At 39.9% G+C, this 10551-nt stretch overlaps 1 long non-coding RNA gene across 1 annotated transcript; it reads right to left on the bottom strand.

The window, feature by feature from the left end:
• Positions 1-4461: 4461 nt before the first annotated feature.
• LOC108707751 lies at positions 4462-5820 on the bottom strand. The gene is made up of 3 exons (XR_001934327.2): positions 5707-5820; positions 5455-5601; positions 4462-4732 (listed from the first exon to the last, which is right to left on the bottom strand). It is a non-coding gene; the product is annotated as an uncharacterized LOC108707751 (long non-coding RNA).
• Between the last annotated feature and the right edge of the window lie 4731 nt (positions 5821-10551).

Below are 10551 nucleotides of genomic sequence, written 5' to 3'. Positions count from 1 at the left end.
TTCAACCTGTCCCGTGCGTAAGATGCAAATGATAAATGGCCCTGTGTCTTGAAGGATTCTCTTATGCTGAATGAATCATTGATTTTATTAAAAGCTATGATAAATGCACCCTGCATTGCATGGATGGGAAAATGGAAATGAGGAATATTACTCATGTCACTCAGTGCCTGGGATCACACATAAGGACAGTGAGGCCCAGTGATACTGGTCAGGTTTCTCTCTGGGATGTTTGTACAAGCGGGAGGGACAGACTGGGAAGTGGCCTTTTATTAATCTTAATCAGTGGCGTAACTAGATGTTACTGGTCCAACAGCAAATTAATTTTAGGGCCCCCAACATATCCAGAGGTTGAAATGTTTTACTAATATATGTTGAAATTGAGCATTATTTGGGCCTAATGGGGCCCCTATACCTCCTGGGCCCCCAACAGCCGCAGGGTCTGCTTCCTCTGTAGTTACACCCATACAAGTGTAACCACTGTTTGATCATTCAGCCTTATTACAAAGGTTTAGTGATGGTTTAGTGCAGGGGTCCCCAACCTTTTTTACTCGTGAGCCACATTTAAATGTAAAAAGAGTTGGAGAGCAACACAAGCATGAAAAAATCCATGAGGATGTCAAATAAGAGCTTTGATTGGCTGTTTGGTAGCCCCTATATGCACTGGTAGCCTACAGGAGGCTCTGTTTGGCAGTACATATGGTTTTTATACAACCAAAACTTGCCTCCAAGCCTGGAATTCAAAAATAAGCACCTGCTTTGAGGCCACTGGGAGCAACATCCAAGGGGTTGGTGAGCAACATGTTGCTCGCGAGCTACTGGTTGGGGACCACTGGTTTAGTGAATGTAGTGATTGGCGAAATTCGTGAAATGGCGGAAAATTTGCGAAACACAAATTTTGATGCTCCTGTCAATTTTGAAGCTGGCGTTAAAGACAATTGGCATCTGAATAATGTTGACACGAGTGACTTTTCCAACACACGTCCAAAATGTTTTGACGCCGGTGGATTTTCGCAGGGATTTTTGCGGAAATTCACTGCAAATTCATGCCTAGCAAATTTATTCACCCATCGCTATTTGATTGTTCTTCCTTTATTATGTTATTTTTACATCCACATATGTAAGTTCCTGAGTGAGTAGGAGATGGTTCCTTAGTTTCTGAGATGAGAGAATTGCTCTTGTATTTCTCTTTTGTTAAAATGTACCAACCCCCACTCTTTTGCCCCTTAGCGCTCTAGCAACTGTGCCCTGGGGAATAATAATAAAGAATTTGACAAAGCAGATATTTGGCAAGTGCAAGGCCTCCCTGTCCTTACTGTCTGCCATGCAGCAGGTGCTAAGTGCAGGTTAACATTACAGCCTATACCCACTGCTACTCTCTACCTAAATGAGGAGTAAGTCAGGGAAGGGGTAGGAAATTGTTTGTACTTTGTACACTGCCTTTAGTGTTAAATTAGCCCCATTCCAACTAGAACATCAATTTAATGGCCACAGAGATCCCTGAAAACCCCCTTTCAATCCAAAGAGCAGTCATTTAATGGAAACATCCATAGGGCCATTATGATCCATTTGTACAATCCATTTATCCAATAATCAATCAGTCTGAAAAGTAATCTTGAGACAAACATTAAAAGAGAGAATTCCATTTTTTCCATAGTTTAAAATATACAAGTCTAATATAAAGGATATACATTAGATTTGTACGTTAAGTCTGTATTACAAAAATGAATTTTGCCTTTAAACTCATTACACTGTGACTACTGAAATAAATAGCTGCTTGTTACCCACAGCGATGCTTGTGCTCATGTACGGCACCACTAATCATACAGAGTTAAACTATGGTCCTTCATTTTGTTTGATAGTTTCCAGAGCAAATATGGGTTGGTTTTATTTACTCAGATCCTAAACCAAACATAGAGGGGACTTTTTAGTGTTTTTCCACGATTTGAAAGAGTCAATGAAATATGATATAATTTTTTTTAAAATTTGTGGTTTTGTATTTTTATCAATTTAAAACAATCTTCAGAGTTTTAACAAGAAAAAATCTGACAGATTTAACCTGGCCGAGCTTCTACAGGAGTCAGAGGGAGGTTCCATTTTTTTTTAAATACAGCGCCATTCTACCTGTTTTCGGGGTCCTTTGCCCAGGGGCCGAGGTGACAAATGGGTTAATGATTTGGGCCCATGGGGGGAGATTCCTGCTAACTTAGTCAGGGCCGGCCTTAGGCCTATTGGACCAATTGGGCCCAATAGGGCCCCACACCTCTGGGGGCCCCGTACCACAGGGCAGCACAGATAATATTTCCCTCAGCACATGATGCTGCCTGGCCTGCCCCCAACTTTGAGAGTCCAGCCCATCCCCAAATCCATAGGTCCAGCCCACCCCCAACTCTGATAAGCCAGCCTATCCCCCAACTCCATAGGTCTAGCCTGCCCCCAATCCAACCAAGCCTGCTCCCAAGCTGAATCGGCCCAGCCTGCCCCAAACTATTTGGCCCAGTCCACTCTCCTATTTCCTCCCTCTCTCTCTTACCCTGTGTGCCCCTATTATGTGCCCCTATTTCATCCCTCTCACTCTCTTACCTTGTCTGCCCCTTTCCTTTCTATTTTGTGCCTGCATGCCCTTATTTTCCTAAATACTTGTTGTGTCAGTAGCCAGCAACACTTTGTCTAGGGGCCCCGCCAACATGGTTCCAATTGGGCCCCACATTTGATAGGATCAGCCCTGAACTTAGTAGTATGGAGCCCCATGATTCCTGTTTAGTGTCGCACCCTACATACTTTGAAGCAGTGGCACCCAGCTTCACCTAGACACTGAAAGAGCCCATCATTCAGGGAATCTTGTGAAAGGGATGACAAGCAAATGATAGGGTTTGTTTACAAATGCAAGTTTAGTGCCTCATGTTCTGAGTGGAGCGAAGTTGCACCTATTGATGCAGAGAAACCCTGGACCAGGCACTCCTTGTACTGTGTAAATGGGCATTTAAATTTGCTACCTGTGACTGGTAGCTCCTCATATAGGAAACAGGTATAGTGAAGGCCTTTTCTGTGTAACATTTTCATATTCAATGTAATGAATCAGACAGACTTTTATTCAGCAGCAGCGGGTCCGTGACATCAGTGGGCGTGTCTGTGACTTCAATGGGCGGACCAGTGACATCAGTGGGTGGGGTTATGATGCCTATCAAGGGAATCCCGCCCAGTTTTCCTTATTTGGAAGTATAGACCCGGGCAGCCCCTCAAAATACCGGGCTGTCCGGGTCAAAACCGGACAGGTGGCAACCCTAGGTCCAAACCACAATCACTACCTCCTCCTTGGGCACAGAACTGCCCTTTCTAGCTACAGCTATCTAACCACCTGTGGGGTGATCCTCACACTGAACTCATACTCAACCTTATCCTAGCCAAGTGCAGCCCCCTTTTTCTTCAGACTGTCCCAGTTGTGTGTACTGCCATCAGATCTTCTCAGGCCAAAAGAAGTGGCTATGTTTACACTCCCTTTTATAAGCTCCTAAAGGGGAATTCCCCTACATGCCACCTACTGGCTGACTTGATAATTGCCTACCTATTTAGACTGATCTAAATCCTTATTTCAGATTCTTACAGGAGCAGGGCACTTGCAGGTAAAGAATAGCGTGCACATGTCACACCAAATCAAACCAAACCATCGTACCCCAAACACCAGAAATGACATCAGACAGACTCAGCAACGGCACACTGGCATCTAATCAGTGATGAAGTGCAAGCAATTGCATTATGGGGACGACTGCATTCAAACTTGCACTTTGCTTACTGCACTATTAGTCATAAATGATCCCACATATCTTTTGTGCCCTCCAATACTAAATATGTATAAGTCTTTGGAATTTGCTGAATTGTATAGATCATAAACAAACAGCAGTACTATATCAAATTCTTAAAACACCAGAAATAAGCCTACTCTAGATCACTGCTGTCCAGCTGGAGGGCTGGTCTACCTTGTGTGGCCCCCCTATTAATCTCTGGCAGCTGTTACTGTACACTGGCCCCTGCATTCTTCACCTGTTCACACCTCAGCCTGTAGAAGCTGTGTAGACATTGTGTCACTGTACAGTGTAGGTTTGTCTTAGAGTGGCCCCGATCCATTACCCTGACTCCTGCTCTGCACTGCCTGTGTCTGCCCTGCTCTGCCTGGCCAAATCATAGCTAAATTTGGCACATTTACAATATGCCCTTGTGCCAGGAATCCCTTTTTTTACATCTTATCCTTCTCAGAGAAATAAATATGCCTATTACATACTCTGCTCATTTGATTATAGAACTTTATTAGGGATGATATTCAGGGTACCTGATAATCCATCAGATCATTTCTAGGCAAAAGGTTATTACTATTTGGGACAGCAGCATTTGCGTATAATTTTCGATGCCCGTTTTATCTTGGCTTTAAGTGCTCCAAATTTCGTTTTTGCTGTCCTAGGTGCTTTATTTTCTCTTGATGTCCCAGTTGTTTCATTTCCATGTGATGTCCCAGCGGTTCCGCTATCCTTTGATGGTTTGGGTATCTTTTTGGGCAATCTAAACAGAGAGAAACAGGGAAAAGGTTAATCTCATATGTTCAGGGCAGTGATTTATTGCCTCCCTATATTACTGTCCCATAATTAACGGCTCCTTACATCTGAATACTCAGCTCTTCAGAATTTAAATCATCAGAAGTCGTTTCCTCTATCCTCTCATCAAGATGAGGAGGCACTAGAATCTGTTGGAACAAAAATAAAATTAATCAACAGAGGTAAACAGAGAAAAGCTTCCCTAAAAGTACATATATTTGTATTAAGTAATGAAAAACATTGTTCTCATAACTTGTAACTGTTGTTACAGTCTAATTTAATTTATAAACAGACCTTACAGTTATCTGTTCAACATAAAGGTTCAGTTATGATAAAATTTATATACATTTAAAGTACTAGTTGGATTTGTTATGCTCTAGTGATCATTTCTCTTATTTCAACCCTCCTGCTTAGTTATGTTGGGGCCTTGCTGCATCACTGCTTAAAATCCACCCAACCTGTTCTGATTCATTAGCCCTTATTTTATTTTTAAATATTTAACCTGAAGATTTTCAGATACATTATTTTGCTGTAAAGAGTTCTGGTTTTAAAAGCCTGACTTGAAACAATAATACATTATATACGCACCATACATTAGAGGGGATCATATTGATCTTATGGAGAAATGACGAGGACAGTAAATGAAATATATCCTCCAATTATTTCCTCATCACCTGCATACCATTACTCCTAATTTATTGAGTAACTAGTGGGACCATATTAAGACTCCTATGCATGGTTTCACAGTAAAAATATAAACTTGTCTCTATTTGACAAATATAACATTATCTGTACAAGCTAAACTTTCCCTTTCAATTTACAAATATCTTAGATGAGTTTTAGAATATAGTGGGGAATATCTCTCACTTACCCTCAACTCCATTTTTATGTTGATAGTAGCCAGAGGATTAGATGAACGCAAATTAAAACATCCTTCCACTGTGAGGTTTTCTGCCAACAGTAGGTCACAGATGGACATAGAGAAAGTGCCCAACCTCCCGTGATGCACATCTTTTACCTGTAAAAATACTTTGTAAGTTTTCTCAGAAACAAACAAGGAAAATAATCTGCAGAATAACAGCAAGATTGGTGTAGAAAAATAAGCCAGTGTTGTTAAACTCACCTCAATGTGCAATTCATCCTCATAAGGGTTCTGTATTGGAAAATGGATTGTCTTGTTCCACACCGGGTCCTTGTCATATCTGATGGCCTAAAAAAGAAAGAAAAATAGAATTAAAAAGGTATAAATTGGTTTAAGCTACAGTCAAGGGATGAATTTCAATTTGAATTCAAAAAAAATTCACCTCGACCTTTGATAAATCTACCCCTAAGATTAATGTGACTGTGTCCCCATTACTGCCCTAAGATGTGCATTGAAAGGCACCTGTGAAAAACAATGGTTTGGCCTCCCAGTTCTTCCTTAGTTCTTTAGAAAATACAATAATCGATCCTACGTAGTGATGGGCGAATGTATTCTATAGGCGAATTCGCAATGAATTTGCGAGTTTTGCCGCCGGTGAATAAATTCGCAAATTTGCAGTGAAAATTCACTCACGAAAATTCGACAGCGGCAAAATTTTTTTGATGCCAGCGACAATTAATAGACACACATTGACTTTAATGTGCGTCGGAATTGTCGCTGGTGTCAGAGTTGTTACCGGCATCAGAATTGTCACAGGCGGCAAAAAAAATTTGACGCTGGCGCTGTTTTGCAAATTTCGTGGGAAATTAGCGAATTTTTAGGCGAAGCGAAACGGGAGAAACTCGCCCATCATTTCTCCTACTCTTAGATTCTAATGGCCTCAGGCTGTTGGGCCACACATATAATGAGCCCCACCCTGTTCTATAGGGATAACTAGCTATATCTATTTCCAAGACTTACCTTTGTTTTGGCCTTAGTCTGCAGAACATTTAACAATACCATGGATGTAGGCAACTCGTCTGAGTTTGGGATCTGTGGGAAAAGAACACACAGGTGAATATCAGAGAAAGTGTAATGAATGGATGAGAATTTAAATAAAATAATGGATTATAAAAAGCCTTACCTGAAGGTCTTTAGCACTTCTAACACGGACATAGAGGATAGCTGCCCCAAATGGATGAATCTGCACAGCAGAAGAGTTTTTGTTCTCCATCAGCACCTTGAACAGACAGACAAGTTAGACACACCAAAGCCCAGAATGTACCAAGTTTTCCCAAAACAGCCAGCACAAAGGTTTATAGGTCTTACCTCTTCAAGCTTTTCACAGTCTTGAGCAAGATTAAGCCGTTCAAATCTGACATGAAGCTTTCCAGAAGGTGTATTCTTCAATGGGAGCCACTGTAGGGAAAAAATACACAACAATCAGAGTAAAGCTCTACCGCATAGAGAACCACAGTGCTCAGTGTAAGAGAAATAAAATGTCTTGGTTTTGTTGAAAGCACCATATTCTTGTACAGGACAATTGGAATATGTAATATGTTTCCTCTGTGTTAGGGCCATATAGGACTCTTACCATGTCAGTGACAGGCTGAGTAAGGATGTTCTCAACGCCGGCCTGGCAGCTAGATATGGGAGAAAGGAAAAAGAGGTCAATTACACAAAAGAAAAAAGAGCTTAGTAGCTGAGATTCAGGAAGGGCATATAACTATTCAGTGGGAAACAGGGGATGAAAATAATATCATAAGCTCACCTGCCCAAAAGTCTGTTTTCACCAAAATTATAGCTCAAAACTTCAAATGTAATCTCCTGGAATGGGATATCTGTAAGTGGCATCTGTTGGAAAAACATACAGTGAGGTTATGTAATACAAAAATATGTTACATTATTAAGGTGTAGGTTATTGTGTGTAAAGAGCATTCCCTATATAGTTATTGAAATATCTCTATATAATGATGGGAAGAAGCAATATTTTTACTTAGACAGCTGAGTATATGTATATAGTTTATGGTCCCTCTCTGTGTATTATATAATTGCAGGGTTGGATTGCGCTGGCAGGACACCGGGAAAAACCCCGGTGGGCCCCCGTCTCTTGTGGGCTCTGCCGGCCCAGATGCGCACCCTGCGCCTCTTTTCTTTTCTTGCTGCGACCAGACGGTCGTGGCAAAAACGCAGTGTGTATGCGTGTGCCCAGTCCGACCCTGTACATGTGGACATGTGTTTTACATAGTGACCAAGGCTGGAATATCTGTAATCGAACATGTGATACCTGAAACGCTTGATTCCAAGCTGGATTTAAGCTGTTGATGGCCACTTTGGTTTTCACTGTCTTGCCTCCTACGTGGGCAACAACATAGGAATTGCGCAATCCTTGAATTAAGTCTTTGGAGTATAAACCAGCAGCCTCCAGTATGTGCACACAAATTACATTCTGTAAAGAAAAACAACTAGTCTTTAGACTGTAGATATATCAAAGTGCTCCAATAGTTTATTCTTTCCTATTCCATTGGAAGTGTCCATTTTATATAACTCAGCCAGAATATTTGGGGGCATATTTATCAAGGGTCGAATTTAGAGTTTATGGGAGATAATAGAAATTCAGAAAAAAAAATCGAAATGTATTAAAAATTCACATATTTTAAATCCAGGTGAATAGGATCGATTTTGATTTGAGTTTTTTCACCAAAAAATATATATATATTTTTTAAAAAATTAGATTTTCAAAAGTCCATTAAACGACTCCAAATGAAAGGAGGTCCCCCATAGGCTTAAACACCAATTCGGCAGGTTTTAGATAGCAAATAGTCGTAATTTGAATTCTTAAAGGGACAGTACTTAGAATTTCGACTTTTTTTAAAACTTGAATTGAATTTGGACTATTCCCTAGTCAAATTACACTAAAATTTGAATTTAAAAATTAAAATTTTCAATTCGACCCTTGATAAATCTGCCTATTAAAGTCTCTTTCACTTAACGAGTTCAAAAAATAAGAGAGATTTCATTGGCCATGGGGCCATTAGCACTCCAATGATTTTCTCACAGGATTATCAAACTTGCCCAGTGCATATCTGGCTGAATTTCAGACAGACTTGACATATGGAGCAAAGAAAAGTAGATGAGGAAGGACTTGAAGAGACAAGCTACACTGGTAATTGGAACAGACACAAGCTCATAGACAGGTGTGAAGAAATCTTACCCAGTACTTACCTTTGGCAATCGGAAGTACAGTGCATTTGTGTCGATGGTCTTTGACAGCTTGAATTTTGCACTCTTTGGGTAAACTACAGGTTTCAAACATGTCTTGATAATTTTGCTTAAAATAAAGCTGCAGGAGAAGAGGAAAGTCAAATAAGTCAAGTTGTTGCGCAATAAAAGGGAAATTTAAATACTGGAAGCCAGTATGAGAGAGCGTCAAAGCATACCAATCTTAAATGTTAAATAATACCAAAACATCTTCCATATGTATTTATGGCTATGACACACGGTTCTACTTGTAGCCAGCTACTTGTCGTGGCTACAAAATGCCAGAAAATACTCTGCCATAGACAATACTGAGAAGGGCCACTCCTGCCATGAGAACCTTGCCTCAGGCGGCAGTGAGTGGCCAGTTACCAGGGCTAACAAAATGCCGCCTCCTGTAAATTTAAGACCTGAATTTCCATTGTTTTTAAAACTGAAATGTGGCTCCACTAGTGCAGAGAGTGGAAGAGGGGGCTCCAGCCCCTGATACTGAGAATTGGCTCTGCTAAAACACACACATGGACTTATTTATCAAAAATCAAATGTGTGACGTTTTAGACGTTTCTTCTACTTTGTAAAAAAACTCACATTTTAAAGAAAAAACTCACATATAAAAAGAACTCAAATGTTTGCTTAAATCTGGAAAACTCAATTTAATACAGTCGTGAACAAAAATTCGAATACATTGAATTTATGAGTTTACAAGCTCGAAAAACTCGAATTTGTGAGTTTACCAGCTCAAAAATTCAAATTTAAGGGGCAGATTTATCAAGGGTCAAATATCGAGTTTATGGGAGTTTCTAAAAACTCCCATAAACTCGAAATTCAAAAAAAAAAATCAATTGAAATTTATTAAAAAATTTAAATTTTTTAAATTCAGGTGAATAGGATCAACCTGCAAAATGTTTTCAGAAGTCCACCAAATGACTTTGTTGTTTGATCGAATGCGATATTCCTGCGATATCCCATCGATTCGTACAATTCAGCCGAATACGGAACTATTCGATCGAAAACTGACCTATTCGACCAAAAAATACTTTGACTTTATTTCGGTTGATCTTTTTGAATTCAAATTTCGAAGTTTTTTTCAATTCAAAATTTGACCCTTGATGAATATGCCCCTAAAACTCGAAATTTGAATTTAAAAATTTAAATTTTCAATTCAATTTAAATCTTTAAATCTTCCTCCGTGGTGTCTTAGCAGAGACAATTACCAGATTTGGTAGCCGTGACAAGAAGCTATGTGTTTCATTGCCCTTAACTGAATTTACATTTATACTGAACAAAGCAGCTGGATTGTCCAATTTGACCAATTTTAAATAGATCACATGACCGTGATCAGAATAATGCGGACACAACTAAGGAAAGCTTACTTACTGTGTTCCTCCGATCTTCAAAATGGGTTTAAGTTGAGTAGAGCTGATCTCAACAACCTGCAAAAAATACAAGTAGAGAACAGTAAATAAGTGCAAAGAGTTTATTGCTAAAAATGCTATTCCCTAGTTCAGAGGTCCATCCCCAGACCACTGTGAACGAAGCTACACAAAGGAGCAGAAATACAGAGGACCCGCTCAGTGTGTTCATTCTCCGTACAATCAAAGATGGCCCAATAAGATCATAACATCTGTTGTAGATACATTTGGATAATAACTATTATATGGCTTCTAAAGCCCTGGGCTGGTACCGTAAGTTTTTCTTATTAATCATGGTATTTCTAGACTTTTGTTCCCCTTTAATAGCCTTCTAGCAAATATTTTACCCAGCCTAATAGCTGAACAACTAAGCCTCTGCTAGTAAACACCCTCTCCT

The sequence above is a fragment of the Xenopus laevis genome, chromosome 2L (assembly GCF_017654675.1).
Source record: "Xenopus laevis strain J_2021 chromosome 2L, Xenopus_laevis_v10.1, whole genome shotgun sequence".
In the NCBI taxonomy this organism is placed as follows: domain Eukaryota; kingdom Metazoa; phylum Chordata; class Amphibia; order Anura; family Pipidae; genus Xenopus; species Xenopus laevis.
This window is presented reverse-complemented; position numbering and strand designations above follow the sequence as displayed.